At 35.5% G+C, this 20,263-nt stretch overlaps 1 protein-coding gene across 1 annotated transcript in view; it reads left to right on the plus strand.

Annotated features, from left to right (window-relative positions):
• Window positions 1-19,420, plus strand: part of LOC119525563 (translation initiation factor IF-2-like) — a 45,675-nt gene extending 26,255 nt beyond the window's left edge. Inside the window, exon 4 of the mRNA XM_037824333.1 lies at window positions 14,679-19,420. The gene's annotated coding sequence lies outside the window, so the exon portion shown is untranslated. The remainder of the gene's footprint in view (window positions 1-14,678) is intronic.
• Window positions 19,421-20,263: the final 843 nt, after the last annotated feature.

Here is a 20,263-nt window from a genome sequence, read left to right on the forward strand (position 1 = left end):
GTAAAAGGTAATATTCTTCAACAAAGGTTCATCACCTAAGTTGGAAAGATGAACTAAATTCAGATTCCCAAATTCAAAATTGTTTATATAACTTAGGATGAAATAGTCACACGTCTTATTCTGAAAACTGAAAACAAGACAAAGTTATTGTCATTCTTTATATCAGCAATAAACTATAGAAATGCTGCATCCCTTATGGTAATCCAGTTGAATGGCAGAGTGGCGGGGCTATCCCGTTATTTAACAGAAGGCCATTCTGGCTGGGTTATAATGAAGGCTTTTACCTTAAAAGATTAAAGTATAAAATAAAATAAAAACTGGCAAGTGGATTCAGTATAGTCCCTTTTTCTGCATTGGGGAAATCAGTATTCAAATTTTAGTATGATTTATTTTCTCACACTGTAATCTACAGGTATAGTCTCAAGGCCACAGGAAGATTTCTGCTTTCCAATGTGCCTCTGATTTTTATTTAGGCTTTAATGTTTTCCAATTTTGCTTTCATATTAAAAAAAACATTTTTTAAAGGGCATTTTGATTATTAGGAATTTAAAAGATGCTGAATCCTTCAAACTGAAAGAATCCTTTCCACCTACAATGGTGTGCAGCTATCAGTTTTAAGACAATGAGGCTATATTCCCATTAGCAGATGGTCCTCACGAACCCACTTGCTTAGTTCATAGTAGACATAAATGCATAACATTGGTGAGTGAACATCTGGTCAACCTTTTAGTCACAATAGTGTACAAGAGTTAAGCTGTGAGGGGAAGAACTGGGACTTATCTGCTCCATATTCCCTTGATGATGAAAAACAAATGACTTTCCACATGTGAACTATTTATTTATCTGTATTGATATGGAATTTTAATCCTGCACTGTCCAGGGGAAATGTAATAAGGGCAAGCTCCATAAGTTATTTTAAATTTTCCAGATGCCACATTTAAAAAAATAAGAAGAGCTGAAATCAATCTTAATAATTTATTTAACCTACTGTACCCAAAATATTATCAATTGAGCATGTAATCAATATGAAAATATTAACAAGACACTTTATATTCCTTCATATTTATTTTTCAAAGTTTGGTGTTTTTTTCTGTTGCAGCATATTTCAATTCAGATTACCCACATTTCAAGTGCTCATTAGCCACTTTTGGCTGGCTGCTGGCTACTGCATTGGACAGCCTAGCTCTAACCAGGTGTGTCAGGGAGGCCACCTAAAGTTCACAACAAAGTCAAAAATGTCAAAGAAGCAGGAATCTCTGAATTATAGTATAGTTTTATCTACAAAGTAAACAATAAAGAGAGCTGCCCAGAGCCATGTAGCTGTGGTTCTCACATTTCAGCATGCATTAGCCTTACATAGAAAGGGTGTAAAAAGAGATTGGGTGGCCTCACCCCCAGAGTTTCTGGCTGAGTGTGCTTGGGGTGGGGTTGAAGAATTCACATGGCTAATGTGGGTTGAATTGTGTCTACCCAAAAGACAGATTTTAGTCCTCATCCTTGGTATCTGTGAATGTGACGTATTTGGAAATAGGGCCTTTGTAGATGTAATCAAGTTAAAATGAGGTTGTACTAGATTAGGGTGGGGCCTAAATCCAATGACTAGGTCTTTATAAGGAAAGAGATTTGAAGAAAGAGAGAGACACACAGAGGGCAGACAGCCATGTAAAGATGGAAGTGGAAACTTGAGTGATGCACTATAGAAGCTGGGGAATGCCAAGGACTGTGACAACCACCAGGAGCCAGGAAGAGGCAAGAAAGGATCCTCCCTATAGGTTTCAGGTGGAGCATATACCACATATATAATCTAACATTTCCCCTTTAAATCACATTCAGATATATATTTTGGTACCATTAATAATGTTCACAAAATTGTGCTACCATCACCACCATCCATTACCAAAATATTTCAATCATTCTGGAACCTCATACATTTTAAGCTGTAACTTCCCATTCTCTATCCTTACCTGTTCCCTAGTAACCTATATTACAGATTTTGATATTATAAGTTTGCTTATTCTAATTATTTCAAATCAGTGAGATCATATAATATATAACCCCTTGTGTCTGGCTTATTTCACTCAAAATGATGGTTCAAGGTACATCCATGTTGTTGCAGATATCAGGATTTCATTCCTTTCTATGACTGAATAATATTCCATTTTATGTATTGAACACATTTTATCTATCCACTCATTGGATGATGGACACTTTTGGCAATAGTGAATAAAGCTGCTATTAACAGCAATTTGCAAATCTCACTGCAATTCCCTGCTTTCAGTTATTTTCAGTATATACCTTTTAGTGGGATTGCCAGGCCATATGGTAGTTCCATACTGAACTTTTGGAGGATCTGTCTTTCACAGCAGCTGCACCATTTTACATTGCCACAAGCAATGAATGAGTGTTCTTATTTCTCCACATCCTCTCCAACATGTTATTTTTCATTTTTTTTAGCAGCCATTCTAATGTGTGAGATTTGGTATCATATTGTGGTTGTGTTTTGCATTTTCCTGATGGTTAATGAAGTTGAGCATCCTTTAAAGAGCTTTCTGGTCATTTGTACAGCTTTCTTGGGGAGACATCTAGTCACATCTTTTGCCCATTTTTTAAATGGGTTGTTTGTCTTTTTGTGGTTAAGTTGAAGGATTTCTTTACATATTCTGGATAATAAACGTTTACTGGATATATGGTTTCCAAATATTCTCTCCCACTGTGTAGGCTGATGTTTTACTTTCATGATAAAATCCTTAGAAGCATAAAAGTTTTCAACTTAGATGAGGTCTATTTTCTTATTATGTTGCTTGTGCTTTGGGTACAAAGTCTAAGAACCATTGCCTAAAACAATGTCTAGAAGGTGCTCCCCTATATTTTTTTTCTAGGAATTTGATAGTTCTTGCTCTTCTATTTAGGTTTTTGATCCTTTTTTTAATTTTTATTGGGATTGTTCAGATACCATACAATGATCTAATGATCCAAAGTGTATAATCAGTTGCCCCTGGTGCCCTCATACAGCGGTGCATCCATCACCACACTTAATTTTTGTTCAATTTTTAAAAACTTTTCATTACTCCAGACAAGAAGTAAAGTGAAAGATGCAAAAAAAAAAAAAAAAAAAAAAAAGCAGAAAAAGAAAGAAAAAGAAAAGGAAACTCGAATCTTCCCATATCCCTAACCAACCCCCCTCATTTGTTGACTCATAGTGTTGGTATAGTACATTTGTTACTGTTTATGAAAGAATGCTGAACTACTACTAACTGTAGTATATAGTTTGCAATAGGTATATATTTCTTCCCTATATGCCCCTCTATTATTAACTTCTAGTTGTATTGTCATACATTTGTTCTGGTTCATGGAAGAGTTTTCTAATATTTGTACAGTTAATCATGGACATTGCCCACCATAGGATTCAGTTTTATACATTCCCATCTTTTGACCTCCAATTTTCCTTCTATTGACATATATGACTCCGAGCTTCCCATTTCCACCTCATTCACATGCCATTCAGCACTGTTAGTTATTCTCACATCTTGCTACTGACACCTCTGTTCATTTCCAAACATTTAAGTTCATCCTAGTTGAACATTCTGCTCATACAAAGCAACCACTCCCCATTCTTAAGCCTCATCCTATATCTTGGTACCTTATATTTCATGTCTATGAGTTTACATATTTTAATTAGTTCTTATCAGTGAGACCCTGTAATATTTGTCCTCATGTGTCTGGCTTATTTCACTCAGTATATTGCCCTTGAGGTTTTGACATCAACCCATTTTTTTAAAGATGGTTTTGTTCACACACCATACATTCCATCCTAAGTAAACAATTGATGGTTCTCTGTATGGTCATATATTTATGTGTTCACCACCTTCACCACTATCTATATAAGGGCATCTACATTTCTTCCACAAGGCAGGAGGGAGCATCAAAGAAGGTAGAGAGGGAAAAGAAAGCAGAGAAAAATGAGAACTAGGAAGTAGCAAAAGGAAAAGTAACCTTAAATCAAAGTAGGGTAAAGAGTCAGACAACACCACCAATGTCAAGTGTCTAACATGCCTTCCCTATCCCCCCCTCTTATCTTCCTTTACCTTGGTACATCACCTTTGTTACATTAAAGGAAGCATAATACAATGGTTCTGTTAGTTACAGTCTCTAGTTTACATTGATTGCATCCCTCCTCCAATGCATCCCCATTTTTAACACCTTGCAAATTTGACATTTGCTTGTCCTCCCTCGTAAAAGAACATATTTGTACATTTTATCACAATTGTTGAACGCTCTAGATTTTACCAAGTTACACAATCCCAGTCTTTATCTTTCCTCCTTTCTTCTGGTGTCTCACATGCTCCCAACCTTTCTCTCTCAACTGTATTCATAGTTATCTTTGTTCAGCATACTTACATTGCTGTGCTACCATCTCCCAAAATTGTGTTCCAAATCATGCACTCCTGTCTTCTCCTATCACTCTGTAGTGCTCCTTTAGTATCTCCCATAGGGTGGGTGTCTTGTTCACAAAGTCTCTCATCTGTTGGAAAATATTTTGAGGTCTCCCTCATATTTGAAGGACAGCTTTCCTGGATATAGAATTCTTGGTTGGCAGTTTTTCTCTTTCAGTATCTTAAATAAATCACACCACTTACTTCTTGCCTCCATGGTTTCTGCTGAGAGATCCACACATAGTCTTATGATGCTTCCCTTGTATGTGATGGATTGCTTTTCTCTTGCTGCTTTCAGGATTCTCTTTTTATCTTTGACATTTGATAATCTGATTATTAATTGTCTTGGCATAGGCCTATTCAGGTCTATTGTGTTTGGAGTATGCTGTGCTTCTTGGATCTATAATTTTATGTCTTTCATAAGAGATGGGAAATTTTCATTGATTATTTCCTCTATTATTGCCTCTGCCCCTTTTCCCTTCTCTTCTCCTTCTGGGACACCAACGATACACAGATTCTTGTATTTAATTTCATCTTTAACTTCCCAGAGATGTTGCTCATATTTTTTATTCTTTTCTCCATCTGCTCCTTTGCATGTAGGCTTTCAGGTGTTTTGTTCTCCAGTTCTTGACTGTTTTTTTCTGCCTCTTGAGATCTGCTGTTGTATGTTTCCATTGTGTCTTTCATCTCATGTTGTGCCTTTCATTTCCATATATTCTACCAGTTGTATTTTTGAACTTTCAATTTCTGCCTTATATATGCCCAGTGTTTTCTTTACAGCCTGTTTTGTGAAATATTCTCTAAACTTTTTGAATTGATTTAACATTAGTTGTTTAAATTCTTGTATCTCAGTTGAAGTGTACATTTGTTCCTTTGACTGGGTCATAGCTTCATTTTTCTTAGTGTAGGTTGTGGTTTTCTGTTGTCTAGGCATCTGACCTCTCAGGCCACCCCAATCAGGTTTTCCCAGATGAGAAGAGGCTCAGGTCACAGAAGGAGGTAATATTTCATATCTGGTTTCCCTGATGACTTTTCTTAGAGGATTGAGACACCTGTGCTTTTCTGCCTGGCAGATGCACCTGTCAGCCTGTCACTGCCTGTGTAAGAGGGTGTGGCCTGTGGCTCTCCTCCCCCAGGCTTTGGGGTCTGGTTCTGGAAACACTGAAAGAAGGGCAGTAGAGCTGGGCCCCTCTCTTTCCTCTTGGGAAGCTCTGCCCCCTCCAGAGATGTCATTTGAATATCAATAAGGTCTTTGTTTCTGTGACTCTGCTGATCAAAGTGTTTTGATTTTAAAATGGTTGAGGCTGTCTTTACTGCAAAGTGCTGCAGGCAGAGCACAGCTGAGGTTTTCTCCACAGAGAGAGAAAGGGACAGAAAAACTCCCAGGTTCACCCATCAGCCAGAGAGAGCACCCAATTCTCTGGGCTCCCTATCCTGAGACAGATATGTTCCCTGACTTTCTCAAGGTCAGTTGTCACCAAAAGCCTCTGCCTGCTTGTTGAGGATTCACTGTCTGTAATGAGCAGTTAACAATAAAACCCCACTTGGAGCTGGGCTGAGAGAGTGCACCATGCAGCTTCTGTGAGGGAGGGGCTCCCGGCTCTCAGCTCTCAGCTCTCAGCAGGGGTCGGCAGTTTTACTTACAGATTTTATGCTGTAATCTCCGGCATTCCTTCCCAATTCAGGTTGGTGGATGATGAGTGGACAGTCATATTTGTCTCCCCGCTGTTATTCCAGGTTATTTACTAGTTTTTTGGTCATTTATAAATTGTTCTGGGGGGACTAACAGTCTTCCACTCCTCCTTATGCCACCATCTTAGCTCCTCCCTCTAGGTTTTTGATCCATTTTGAGTTGATTTTTGTATATGGTGTGAAGTGTTCTTTTTATGAAAATGGAGACCTAGTTTTTCCAGCACTATTTGTTGAAGAAACTATTCTTTCCCAACTGAACAGTCTCAGTCACCTTTTCAAAAATCAGTTGGCCATAAAAAAAGAGGGCTGAGTTTTGGGCTCTTAATTCTAATTCCATTGGTCTCTAAATCTGTCCTTGTGCCAGTACCATTCATTTTGATTACCATGGCTTTGTAATAAGTCTTAAGATAGGTAAGTGTGGGACCGCCAACTTAATTCTTCTTTTCCAAGATGGCTCATATTATTCAGGACTCCTTACACTTTTATATAAATTTGATGGTTGACTTTCCCATTTCTGCAAAGAAGGTTGTTAGAATTTTGATTGGGATTGCACTGAATTTATAAATTGCTTTGGATAGGATTGATATCTTCCAGTCCATGAACACAATATGCTTCCATTTATTTAGGACTTCCTTAATTTATTATAGCATTGTTTTGTAGTTTTCTGTGTACATTCTTGGTTAGAGTTATTCTTAGATATTTGATTCTTTTACTTGCTATTGGGAATGGAATTTTTTTCTTGATTTCTTCTTCCTATTGATCATTACCTGTGTATAGAAGTATTACTGGTTTTAGGGTATTGATCTTGTATCCCACCACATTGCTGAATTCATTTATTAGCATTAAGATTTTGTTGTGGATTTGTCTGAATTTTCTGTATATAGGATCATGCCATCTGCAAATAAGGAAAGATTTACTTCTTCCTTTTAATTTGGATGCTTTTCATTCTTGCCTAATTGCTCTGACTAGAACTTCCAGTAAAATGCTGAATAACAGTGGTGAAAGTGGGCATCCTTGTCTCATGCTGATCTTGGAGGGAAAGTTTCAGTCTTTCAACATTAAATATGACATTAGCTGTGTGTTTTCATATACTCCCTTTAACATGTTGAGGAAGTTTCCTTCTATTCCTAGTGTTCTAAGTGTTTTTATCAAGCAGGGGTGCTGGATTTTGTCAAATGCCTTTTATGCATCAACTGAGATGATCATGTGATTTTGTTCCATCGTTCTATTAATGTGGTGATTATATTAATTGATATTCTTATCTTGAACCAACCTTTCATAGCAGAGATAAATTCTTCTGGGTCAAGGTGTATAATTAAAATGTTGTTGGATTTGTTTTTTTTGTTGTGAAAAGCAGTAAAATGAAACTTTTAGAAGATAATATCTGAAGAGAATATCTTCATGATTTTGAAGTAGATAAAGACTTCGTAAGACATAAAAAGCACAACCTGGGAAGAATAGATTAACAAATTTAACTATTTTAAAATTAAGAACTTGCAGTCATCAAAAGATAATATTAAGCAAAGAAAAAGACAAGCCACTTAGTGGTAAGTATTTGAAACTTTATAATGGATAAAGAGCATCCATATAAAAATATGAAGGTTTACTTTAAATTGACAAGAAAAATCCACTCACAAAGTGAATATCCAAATGCCCAATATACCCCTGAAAATTAAAATTACAATGAAACCCACTCAACTAGATCAGCAAAAATAAGAATCTAACAATAAAAAGTGTTGCAGAGGAGATAGTGCAACAGGTGGGCTCATACTCCGCTGGTGGGTACTGCTTTGGAAATTGTTTGGACAAAATATAACAAAAATGACAATATTTCATGAACAAGGAATTCTACTCCTGATGATACATCCTAGGGCTAGAAAAATAATCTGTAAGGTTTTAGAAATAAGACTGAATTTTCAGAACTCTTACATACATGGATCACAAGATGTGTGTACAAATATTCATAGCAGAAATATTAATGGAAGCACCAAATTAAAAACAACTCAAATGTCCACAAAAGTAGATATTATAACCAAAATATGTAATTTCACACAATATAATACAGAGAGCAATAGAAATGAATGCTACAGAGATTAATCTTAAAACCATAACGTGCAAAGTTAGCTAGGCATGTAAGAACACATGCTATGTTTTTCCATTTATAACATTAGAAGATTGGAAAAACCAACTTATATTGCTTATGAATGAGCATACTGACCCACACACATATAATGAAAAACATGCTAAGCAAATCTTAATAAAAATAGCAACACAGTAACCTCCAGTGGAAGGGACTGTTATAATCTGCACTGCTACCTGGATTTCTGAAGTGATGGCAACATTATTTATCTTAATTTAGAGGGAAAGTTACACAGATGTTTGCTTTATCATGCTTTGTTAATCTGAATATTTGTTTTATATAACATGGACTGATACATTTACCAATAAAATAAAGGTAGAAAAAGAATGCAAAGTTTGATTTAGATATAAATAATTATATTACACATATTGCTATACAGAGAGTGATAATAGCTAACATCATTTTAAAGTTTATTATGGACATTTGTACAATTTCCAACTCTAACATTATGTACTTTTCAGAGAAACCCTATGAAGTAACTAAGACATTATTATTATGGCTACTAAATTGAAGCAGAGAGAGATTAACTTTCTCAAGTTCACACTTTTAAGTGGCAGAGCAAGACTAGAATGAAGGCAGCCTGCTTCCATTTTCTGTACTTTTAATGGTTAAGTCACATTCTAGCACAGAGTTATCTCCATGTGCAAAATGACAAGATTTAATGTTCTCAAACATAACACTGAATTTAAACGTTGTGAAATGTCTATGTCAAATTATTTTGATGCTTATCTTTTGAGTCTGGTTAAAATACTAGTAAGGCCCAGAAATGACTATGGTCTGTTAATTTCTGATGGATGTAGTAGGAACAAGTTCGCTGAAATGTTGCTATATTATGTAACTTTCTTGGGGTAAAGTAGGAACATGTTGGAAGTTAAGCAGTTATCTTAGGTTAGTTGTCTTTTTCTTACTCCCTTGTTATGGTCTCTTTGAAATGTTCTTTTATTGTATGTTTGTTTTCTTTTTAACTTTTTTTTTCATACAGTTGATTTAAAAAAGAAGGGAAAGTTGAAAAAAAAAAAAAAAGAAAAAAGACAAACAAGGAAAAAAAAAAAAAGATGTAGTGCCCCCTTGAGGAGCCTGTGGAGAATGCAGGGGTATTCGCCTACCCCACCTCCATGGTTGCTAACATGACCACAGACATAGGGGACTGGTGGTTTGATGGGTTGAGCCCTCTACCATAAGTTTTACCCTTGGGAAGACGGTTGCTGCAAAGGAGAGGCTAGGCCTCCCTATATTTGTGCCTAAGAGTCTCCTCCTGAATGCCTCTTTGTTGCTCAGATGTGGCCCTCTCTCTCTGGCTAAGCCAACTTGAAAGGTGAAATCACTGCCCTCCCCCCTACGTGGGATCAGACACCCAGGGAAGTGAATCTCCCTGGCAACGTGGAATATGACTCCCGGGGAGGAATGTAGACCCGGCATCGTGGGATGGAGAACATCTTCTTGACCAAAAGGGGGATGTGAAAGGAAATGAAATAAGCTTCAGTGGCAGAGAGATTCCAAAACGAGCCGAGAGATCACTCTGGTGGGCACTCTTACGCACACTTTAGACAACCTTTTTTAGGTTCTAAAGAATTGGGGTAGCTGGTGGTGGATACCTGAAACTATTAAACTACAACCCAGAACCCATGAATCTCGAAGACAGTTGTATAAAAATGTAGCTTATGAGGGGTGACAGTGGGATTGGGAATGCCATAAGGACCAAACTCCACTTTGTCTAGTTTATGGATGGATGTGTAGAAAAGTAGGGGAAGCAAACAAACAGACAAAGGTACCCAGTGTTCTTTTTTACTTCAATAGCTCTTTTTCACTCTAATTATTATTCTTGTTATTTTTGTGTGTGTGCTAATGAAGGTGTCAGGGATTGATTTAGGTGATGAATGTACAACTATGTAATGGTACTGTAAACAATCGAAAGTACAATTTGTTTTGTATGACTGCGTGGTATGTGAATATATCTCAATAAAATGATGATAAAAAAAAAAAAATACTAGTAAGAGTGATTCTCATCAAGTTCTCATGTCATCATTAAAAATTCCATGCCCATCTCTGATTTATTGACTATTCTTTGACAGGTCAAACACACACTCATAAATGTTGCAGTTTATTAAAATGACTGTTACCAACATGTTTCTGGTGTCTATATCTGTTTTTCTTTTTTTTCCTATTTTGACTAAAAGCTCTTTGACATCTTCTGTTACCTCTCCACAGTGCCTGTTTCAAATCTGTAAAGGATAAATACTTTAGTAAAATCAGAAATGAAGCATAAACATAGGCCTTTTGAAACAGGTTTTTTAAAATTCTTTTTCTTGTTCTATTAAAATTAGTGTGTAATATACAGAAGGATCTAATTTTAGGAAATATAGGCTTATTAGTTGAGAATTTTACAGAAATTATTCATAATCAAGTCTAATGAAGTTGTTCTTGCTTTTATGTATTAATAATTACACATATTTTGCCAAACTAATAATTGTACTAATCACTGCACTCATCTTGCCTCCAGTAACAGTCAGGGAACTCAGACTTTTGCTTGATTTCTCACTACTGTAGAATAGGTGCTTTTATAAAACCTGTAGACCAAAGACTGAAAAAGTTGTTTCAAATTAGTTTATTTCATCAAAAATTTTTAACTGTATTTCAGTGATGAGTTTAGAGACACATGAATAAATATTTTATTTTTACAGAGATTTTTCTTCACCTTACTATCTTTTTATGGCAATCTCTATAATTTAACCAATATTTAATTCATAAATAAGACTTATAAAACCTTTTCTTTCATTCACCTTTGTTTTTTATGAGTTTTTACTGACATGGCAATAAAATATATATAGTTCAGCTATCATACGCAAGATGGATCAAGACTTCTCTTGATATATTATTGGTAAAAGTCTCAAATCCACTTTAATTCTGTTTAAAAGATTGTTAGAATCATTGACCAACTTTGTCAGTGGGAGAATGAACAACACTGAATGGTGGAGAAGGGACTAATAGATTTTGGTGGCATAATCTATTAAAATTTTGGAAAAATTGTAACTAATTTTTACTTCAGACTATTTTTTTACATTGAAAGGTGTACTGTCTTGGGGCAGAATTGGAGCAGAAGTTTGGGATTACCTTCTTCTTCAGATCCAATGTCCCTCTTTGGCACTATCTACTATCAGTAATCCTGAAGCTCTCACTAAGAATGAATTTTGAATTCATTATTGTTGCTATTAATGGATAAGTAATTTTATCTCATTTTTGATTCAGTTAATTTCTAAAACAAAATGAAATAAAACCTCAAGTTAAGATTTATTTTCTTTGAGTTTGGTTATATTTAACTGGAAAGCATCTCCTCTCACCACTTGACATAATATAATTATACATCCTTACATGACACCTCATGAATTTTGTGTTAGAGTGATTTAATTTTTCCATTTATTGTTTGATATTTAGATTCTCAGAGAGAAGTGAGAGACAGTTTGGAATGATCCTTCTTTTGTACTATGCACATCCCCAACTTCCCCATACAAAAAAGCTAGAAATGTTTCCAAAATTGGTCAAAACTTCATAACTGAAATGGATATAATTACTATATTTGGTCAGTGAAATTCAAAGTTTCAGCCTTTGGTGATTGTTTAAAATTAACCACAGATTATTTTATTACACATACATTTTTAATATATTCAGGATTTAGAGAATATTTTTATTCTCTTAAAATGTCTTTTTAGCTTTTTATTTTCTTCAAAAACAAGCCACATGAGTTTGTTTATTGTGACAATACTTTTCTTTCTTTCTAGATGGTTGGTGTTAATTTAAAGATACTGGCAACAGTTTGAGAGCAAAATGGAAAATTCTGGTCTATCACAAAATACCTTGAAATGTTCAAAAAAACAACAAAACAAAAAGACAGAAAAACCATCATACAGAATTACATTGGGTATGGGTATCTTAATATAGGAGAATGGGAGCTCAAAATTATTATAACACTCTGTGCTTGCATCGTATTTTGGCATCTTCTATATGCAAAACAATTTATCCTTAATAAAACCTTGAAAGGTACTTGATTTCACTTTTATTTACAGACTATACAACTAGTCTCTAGGGGGTTAAATGACCTGCTTATTCCACACAGCTAAATGATGGTGGATCTATCAACCTCTAAGATCAGGCTCTCCCATGTTTATCTATTTCAGTCTATGTGAATTCCCTATGTAATTTTAGTGTGATTAAGGAACGAATAATAGCAATGATAATTTTTCACTCCACATTTTTGTAAGAAAAAAGTAAAAACATATCCACAGGCAATTTTAGTCCATTGTGAAATGATTGCCTCAAAATATTCTATTTACATGGTTCAGTTCCATATTATCATTCTTGTTTCATACCTCAGAAGTCTTCCCTTTCATGAATTTTCTTGATATTTGCATTATTCATTGTTACCCAATGCTTGACTGACTTTGCTTTAATTCTTTTTGGTGAAATGACTAACATTTAATTTTTATCTTACCTTTACACTTGATGAAGCAAAGCCCTATCCATTATCTAAAAAATACTCTGTTGAGGCATAGCTCAACTACTATCTTGATTCCTCAGTTTCAAGTCCTATATTATTTCCTATATTATGAGATTTTTTACAGTCTATTTTAGTTATTTTTGTGTACGCCTTAATTTCCTTTGAAAACACTAGACATTCACATAGAGACCATACCTTTTGATATTTTTATCCATATTTTAACATCTTATACTTTATATGCACTCAGTATGTTATTATTGAATTAATCAATGTTGCTATAGTTTATTTATGACTATTTTCATAATTTTCTGTGGTAATATAAAAACATATTTTTCTGGCTACATTCAACCAAAATCTGCAGGTCCCCTTATGTGACATTCATACTTTCACTGAACAAATATTAAAGTGCCTAGTATGTACTTTGTCCCATTCTAGTTCCTAGAAGTACAAGAGAAAACAGAAGTCTTTGTTTCATAGAGCTTACATTAAATTTTAATGTGAATAAAGGAAATAAACAAGATACTTAAGTAAAACAAACAGCAGTTAGATGATAACCCTATGAAAAAATAAAGCCAAGTATAATATTAATAGACATAATGGAATATCAAATATTTAGATTTGAAAAAAATGGACAAGGAACAAAAGCTCATAACATCTTGTGACTTGTTATTCTCAATGATAGAGACATAATACAATAACAATAATAAATAATAATTAAAGCTACAAACTAAATAATCATATAACTATATAACTAGTTATTCATCCCATGCTCCTTTACACAAAGGCATACTTCACAATATATACAAAAATAAAGTAGAAAAATCATAATTAAAAACCAAGACCTGAAAGGCAATTATAGATTATAACAGAAGATAAAGACAGGAGGAAAAGTAAAGCACAGTTATGTTTTATAGTTAAACTGACTCCTGTTCAAGGTTCTTCTCACTATTCAGCACTATTTCTAGAGCTGTATTGAGAATGAGCTCACGTACAGCTCTCCCTAGACTTGCTTGTATTCATAAAATCAAAGTTACATGATAGCTTTGAAAACACAAAGAGAATGCAGTTACCATTTCAATCCTGTAATTACAGTATGGTACAAAGAGCGGTACAATGATCTAGTAAAGTACGTGTGCTCTCTGAAGGACAATGACTTTGTTATTGAACACTATCACCACTTGCTGCACTTACAGTCAATCATGCAAGTATAAACCACTTTGGAAAGCGAGTAACTCTCCAGATTGTTATACATCTGCATAAAGGATGTGAAATCAGTATTTTTGCATTTTATGGCTTTTAGATAAAGACATATGGAATCTCTTTGGATCTTGGATTTTCTCCTCAGGAAAGCCTACTGCTTTATGATGCTATGGTTCACATTTGCCCAGAATGGTCAGGAAGGCAGGTGTGCGTGTGTATATGCTGTGGCTGGCATCTAAGGTCCCTTGGCTACAGCAGCACATCAATAATAAGCAGATTGTCCAAAAGCATTTATTCTGGTAATAGGTCAAGGCAGCCTAGCTCATTGTTAAGAGCATAAACTCTGGAGACATTTTTCTCCAGAACTGGGAAATTAAAATCTCTATATAGCATTTTGCCAAAAGGAAAGAATAATACCTACAATACGTATTTTTTAAATAAGCACTACACAGTTTTCCTTTTTTTAAATATTTCTAAAGTTAACCATAATATCTTTTAAAAATGACATATTATATGTCTTGGTAGTTAGTAATGAGAAAAAAAAGCAACAATAATCTAGAGAACAGAACTGTCATCATATATGCAATTGAGGCTGTAACTGAACATTGGGGATGGGAGAATTAAGCAGTTTGATAAGTTTACCTGATAGTGGTGTATGTGGAAAATTTGGAAAGCATGATGACTACAATTTCCTTGGTATCTATGGTTTTCCATTTTCTAGGAGTTAGAACCTGAAGAACTCATTTGCTTCAAAAATAAAGTAGTCATCAAGAGGACAGATGCAAAGAAATATGAAGAGGAACTGAAAAAGAAAATGATTCGGTGGACTCAACTGGACCCAGGCAAGGTAGTTAAATCTTTTTAGGATTTACATAAATAGAAGATTACTGTGAAATGAATCTGTGTTCTTCACTGACGTTCAAGAGAATCACCCATAAAGCTATTCAAGATTTGATGGTGGATATCTGTTGCCATACTGTGATATTCTACCTTCAGTTTAACTCAATAGCTGTAGGAAAATGTGAAGGGTCATTGCTTGAGTTCCAACTTGAAAAACCTCCACAAAGCTTGTATGTATCCTTCTTTTGAATCTTCATTTTAAACAATAAAACTCAAGTTCAGCTATTGCTTCTCATAGAGGGTAGGTCTTCTCTGATTTCTAATGTGACTGTCACTACTCTCTCTTCTTCAATATTTCCCCAAGTAGAAACTTCTATTTATTTATTTGAATCAGTGAATTCCCAGTTTCTCCTTGGCCTCAACAGACTCCACAGATGGGATAAAATTTTTTTAATTTACTGTACTTTAAGTTATATTTTTTGAAATTTCTCTTTTCTAATGATCAGAAATCCCAAAGAGGCCTTATTTCCTGAAAATGAGTACAATATCTCAGTGGCATGAGCAGCATAAAGATTATTTCTTCATAAAGTCTATTTCACACTGTTGAGGGGAACTTTCATGGTGAGTCTCATGATTCAAAATTTCTCCTTCTCTTTGTTCTTTGCATTTGTTCTTACTCTTCAAGTTTACTTTCTTATCCATGTTCTCTTCTCTTTCTGCCCTCTTTACACTGAATCTATTCATTTTCCCCCAGGGCTTATTTTTCTAGGATTATTGTTCTGCTTCCAAATTCTTATCAGCTAATTTCATCATTTTGGAAATCTTCATATTGGTCTCTGTTGCTTTTTCCTCCTTGAGAACAGGTCATATCTCCCTCATTCCTCATGTGTTGATTAATCTTGGATTTTATTCTGTGTATTATGATGTTATGTTGTGGGGATTCAAGATTCCCTTATAGTATTTTGAAGAGTGTTTTATTTTATTTTAGGAGGCAATTAACTTTTAAATTCAAATTGCAAACTCTGCTTTCTGAGTGACAGATAAAATCTTTATTTATGTATCCACAGTTGGGTTTGGGTTGCATAAATTTTGCCCTGCTCAAGTGTTGTTCAGTAGTTAGTTACACTTGGGAATGGCTTAAATACAGACTAAAGAGATCTCCTTTTAAGTTCTCTCCTTTCTGGGATCCCACTCTCCCTTTCTAGTAAATACAGTTTCTCTGATGCAGTCTTCCGTTTCTTCATCCAAAAGCACTGTAGACATGTTGTTTGTGTAAGGGGAGGTTATAAGAATTTTAGCCTCTACATGTCTCCAAGCTAAAAGCCAAGAAACTAGATACTTCACTCATGCTGTCCTTTTTTTCTTGAAAACTTTACTCAAGATTCTCTCTGATTTTGTTCAGTCTTCTATGACTTCAGGTCACAGTGTTTTTTATCTTCCCTGAGGTCACAGTTGTTAACAACAGGAGGGTCGAATCCCATAAGACCTCCTTCAGCCATTAGAGAAGCAAAACTCCTGGTCCTCACTTATTGCTCTCAGATAACTCCTCTCACATTCCTGAGGACACAGACACACATTTAAAAGAATTACCATAGTTTTCAGGAAATTTTTATTGCCATTTTTCTTACATAATAACTTATCTTTCTTTAGCATTTTGTCTATAGACTATCAACTTATGAAAGTACCTAATTTTTCTCAAAATACTGGATAAAATTACCATAAAAACCAACCCTCCTTATCTAATGGTGGAGTTTCCTTAACCTCATTATTGTTCTTTAGCATCCTGCCTTTCTACTGAAGCTAGAAATAATGAGGCCTGATGGCATGCCTCTCCTCACAGTTCCCAGGCCCCATCCAGGCCAGATTGAATCACCAAACTCTGGTGGATGGATTGACATCTACCTCCTAAGACTCACATGGGGCTCTGAGAGATGCTTCTTTAGCCTGAGTCTGGGAGTGGAGTGGAGGGCCTGAGCTGATGGGACAGAGCTTGTCTGAATATTGTATAAAGTGTTTATTAATGATGTATAACTTGAGTTATTAAACATAAACCAAAGGGTAAGGAAACATGGTAGTGTAATACCAGAACAGTTCCCATAATGTCTTATTCCTCCTTGGTCTCAGGTTGAAAGGCAAACTGCTCTAATCCACACATTTTTAGATGATCACAATTGATGTTTAGCTGATTGTAGTTCTCAGTGATGGGTTTCTAGCCCCTTAGGAACTTAGATGAATTCAAGTTTTCTGAGATTCTAGTTTTATTTCAAAACATTTAGTGTGTCATTTAGGTTAAATCCCCAACTTCCTCCATAAATTATGTACTATATATCCATAGGTTATAAATGCACTATTAATCCATGTCAATTTGATTTTCAGTCTTATCAGCTGACTTTATTACCTTTCCTTCACCATCACAAAGATGTTATGTTCCACATTTTATTTATGATAATTTCATTCAGGTGAACCAGTTACTGAATTATCTAAAGCCCCTGAGACTCCCTGGACTGGTCACCCCAAGAGTTTCCCCTGAAAGCAGCAGCAGGTCAAATGGGAGCTCTGCCTCCAGGCTGGACTCCAGGACCCTGACCTAGTCTTTGACTCAAACAGCACATATATGATTTGGTTATTGAGAGGAACTGAAGGTGACTGAGTGTTGACCCAACACATCTACATGTTGGAGCACAGCAAAGCTCCACCTCCTAGAACATTCCAGGATCTAATTATTCAAGGAGAGCAATTTTCCACCTGAAAAAGAGGTGGGGGAGTCTTGGGAATAAGAAGCATAAAATTTAACAGTATGGGGTGTATATAATATCAACCATTCCATATCTTCTTAAAACACACTCAACATTAACTACCTCTTCCATAGGGAGCCACACATGGCAATGAAAATGGGCTGTAAACCCCTGCATCAGTGAATCTGATGGTGTGTTCAACAGATGTGTCCTGTGTGGTCACACACTGACTGTGGGGACTACAATCACCCCCAGAGCTCTAAGTCTCCCATGATTGAAAACACATGTATACACACAGACTCAATACATTCAGAGGCCAAAACATACATGCACAAACATGCGCATTCCAGTACACCCTCACACTCATGCACATACACACCATCATACTCACCCACTCTGAAACTCATACATGAACACACCTTCACAAATACACACACTGCATTCACACCCTTACACTCACAAGCATGAGCAGCCTTAATCACATGTGTGTGTGCACATGTGTTCCTATTCTCTCACTCACAAATGCATGCATACTCATACTCACATTTGGGTACACACTTCTACACATACATGAGCACACCTTCACATGTGCACTCCCATGTGTGTACACTCTCATACTCCATGTGTGCACACCCTCACGTTCATGTACACTAGTGTACATACCCTCACATGCATGCAAACCCCCATATACTTGAACACACCCTCATGTGTCCTTCTGGATACTTGCATACAGGCATGCTCACACCTACATGTGACCACACCCTCATAAACACACACACTTACACACTCACATGCTCACACATTTAAACACATGCACAGCTGGCCTTTGTAGATATCTCCAGGCAACCCAGACTTGCTGAGTGGAATCTTCTGGACTTTATGTCCAGATCAGAGCAGATCATCTGACCCCACAGAATACATAGTTTTCCAGGGATGGCTTCTGAGGTCAGCACCATTCTGAAAGCCTGAGAGCTCCAGAAGGCTGGGCTAGGGACAGCCAGAATTTCACTGTGTATTCAAAGCCACGGTCACCAAGTGGTATGGGGGTATGTGTGTGCACACATGTGCATGTGTGTTGATGCCTCCCAGATGGAAGGAGACTGTTCACTGGAGGGCAAGAAGAGCAGAAAACAAGAGTGTATTATATCCTACTAATATCTAATATATACCTTCACTACATAATGTGTATATAGTTTCTAAATTATATGTATAGCTATATGTTTAAAATATTTTTACTGATAGGAAATTATCAAAAAGTTAAGAGATGATTAAAACCATTTAAGCTAAAATGATTTACATATATATGCTGGCAAACAGAAGCTATATTATTAAATCAAATTTAAAAATGCTTAAGTCATGAAGAACTCAATTAAAAACACCAATTGCATCTATATTTTTCTCAATTTTCTAGATGGTTCATATCCCAATACCTTTTATAAAAAGCTGTCTCCACCATGTTTTCACATACAAAATATTTTATGAAAATTGGCTTTCTGTAAAAAAGACTAATGAAATTCCTCTCTTACTCAACATACATGCAATCAACTTTTAATCCAAAGATTTAATGACATGTAAGCCTATAACTTCACATATATTTATATATATATATATAAAATGATAAAATATCCAAAAATAATCACATAACCATGAAAAAAAATTAATTTCACAATAAGGAAATAACTGAAACTATGGTGACTCATAACTTTGGAAATTTCCTATATAATTACTTGTTGGATCCTGCTTTCAAAGATACTAGCTTTTTGTATATATGTTGTGTTTCACATTAAGGAAATAGCTGAAAATGTGGAACTGTAACCTACAATATTCTTTGAAATTTGTTCTCTAACTACTTGGTAAATTGCAGTTGAAAAGCTGTCACATGTATGTATATATGTTTTATTCTACAATAAAGAAATAAAAAAGAAAACAAATAAGTCAATTTCATTTTTAAAATCATTTACACTCAGCTTTGCTTCTACTGTGTTCTCTTCAAGTAAAATTCTTTTTAAATATTTTAAGAAAAAGTATTTCAAAGAAACTAAGTAGTTGTTCCTACTGCTGTTATGCAAAAGACCTGACATGAATTAACTTTTCTAAAGGGGATTTATTAAATTACAAATTTACAGTTCTAAGGCCATAAAAGTGCCCAAACAAAGGCATCAAGAAGAAGGTATTTCCACTGAAGAATGGCTAATGGAGTCCAACAACCTCTGTCAGCTGGGAAGGCACATGGCTGGCATCTGCTTGTCCTGCATCATGTTTCAACCCCTGCATTTCAAAATGGTGTCCTTCAAAATGTCTCTGGGTTTATCTCTCTTGGCTTCTCCAGAACAAACTCTGGCAAGCATCTCAGTGTCAGCTCCCAAGCATCTCTCCAAAAGTCTCTCTCATCTGCAGCACTGAGTTCTATCTGTCTGTGAGCTCTTATTGGACTCCAGTGATTTAATTAAGACCCACACTGAATGGTAGGGTAACACCTCCCTGGAAATAATCTAATCAAAGGTATTACCCACAGTTGGGTGAGTCACATCTCCATGGAAACACTCAATCAAATTTCCACCCAACAATATTGGGTTAAAAGATTATGGCTCTTTTTGGGGAACATAATATATCCAAACCAGCAGAGTAGTCAAACCCAAATATGGAAAAATTTACATCTAATTAAAGGTGATTTTAAGTCCTCAGGGCAACTTCAGTGGTGCAAATTATATCTCCATGTAAATAGCACTTT

This window comes from Choloepus didactylus (assembly GCF_015220235.1).
Source record: "Choloepus didactylus isolate mChoDid1 chromosome 25 unlocalized genomic scaffold, mChoDid1.pri SUPER_25_unloc2, whole genome shotgun sequence".
Classification (NCBI taxonomy): Eukaryota; Metazoa; Chordata; class Mammalia; order Pilosa; family Megalonychidae; genus Choloepus; species Choloepus didactylus.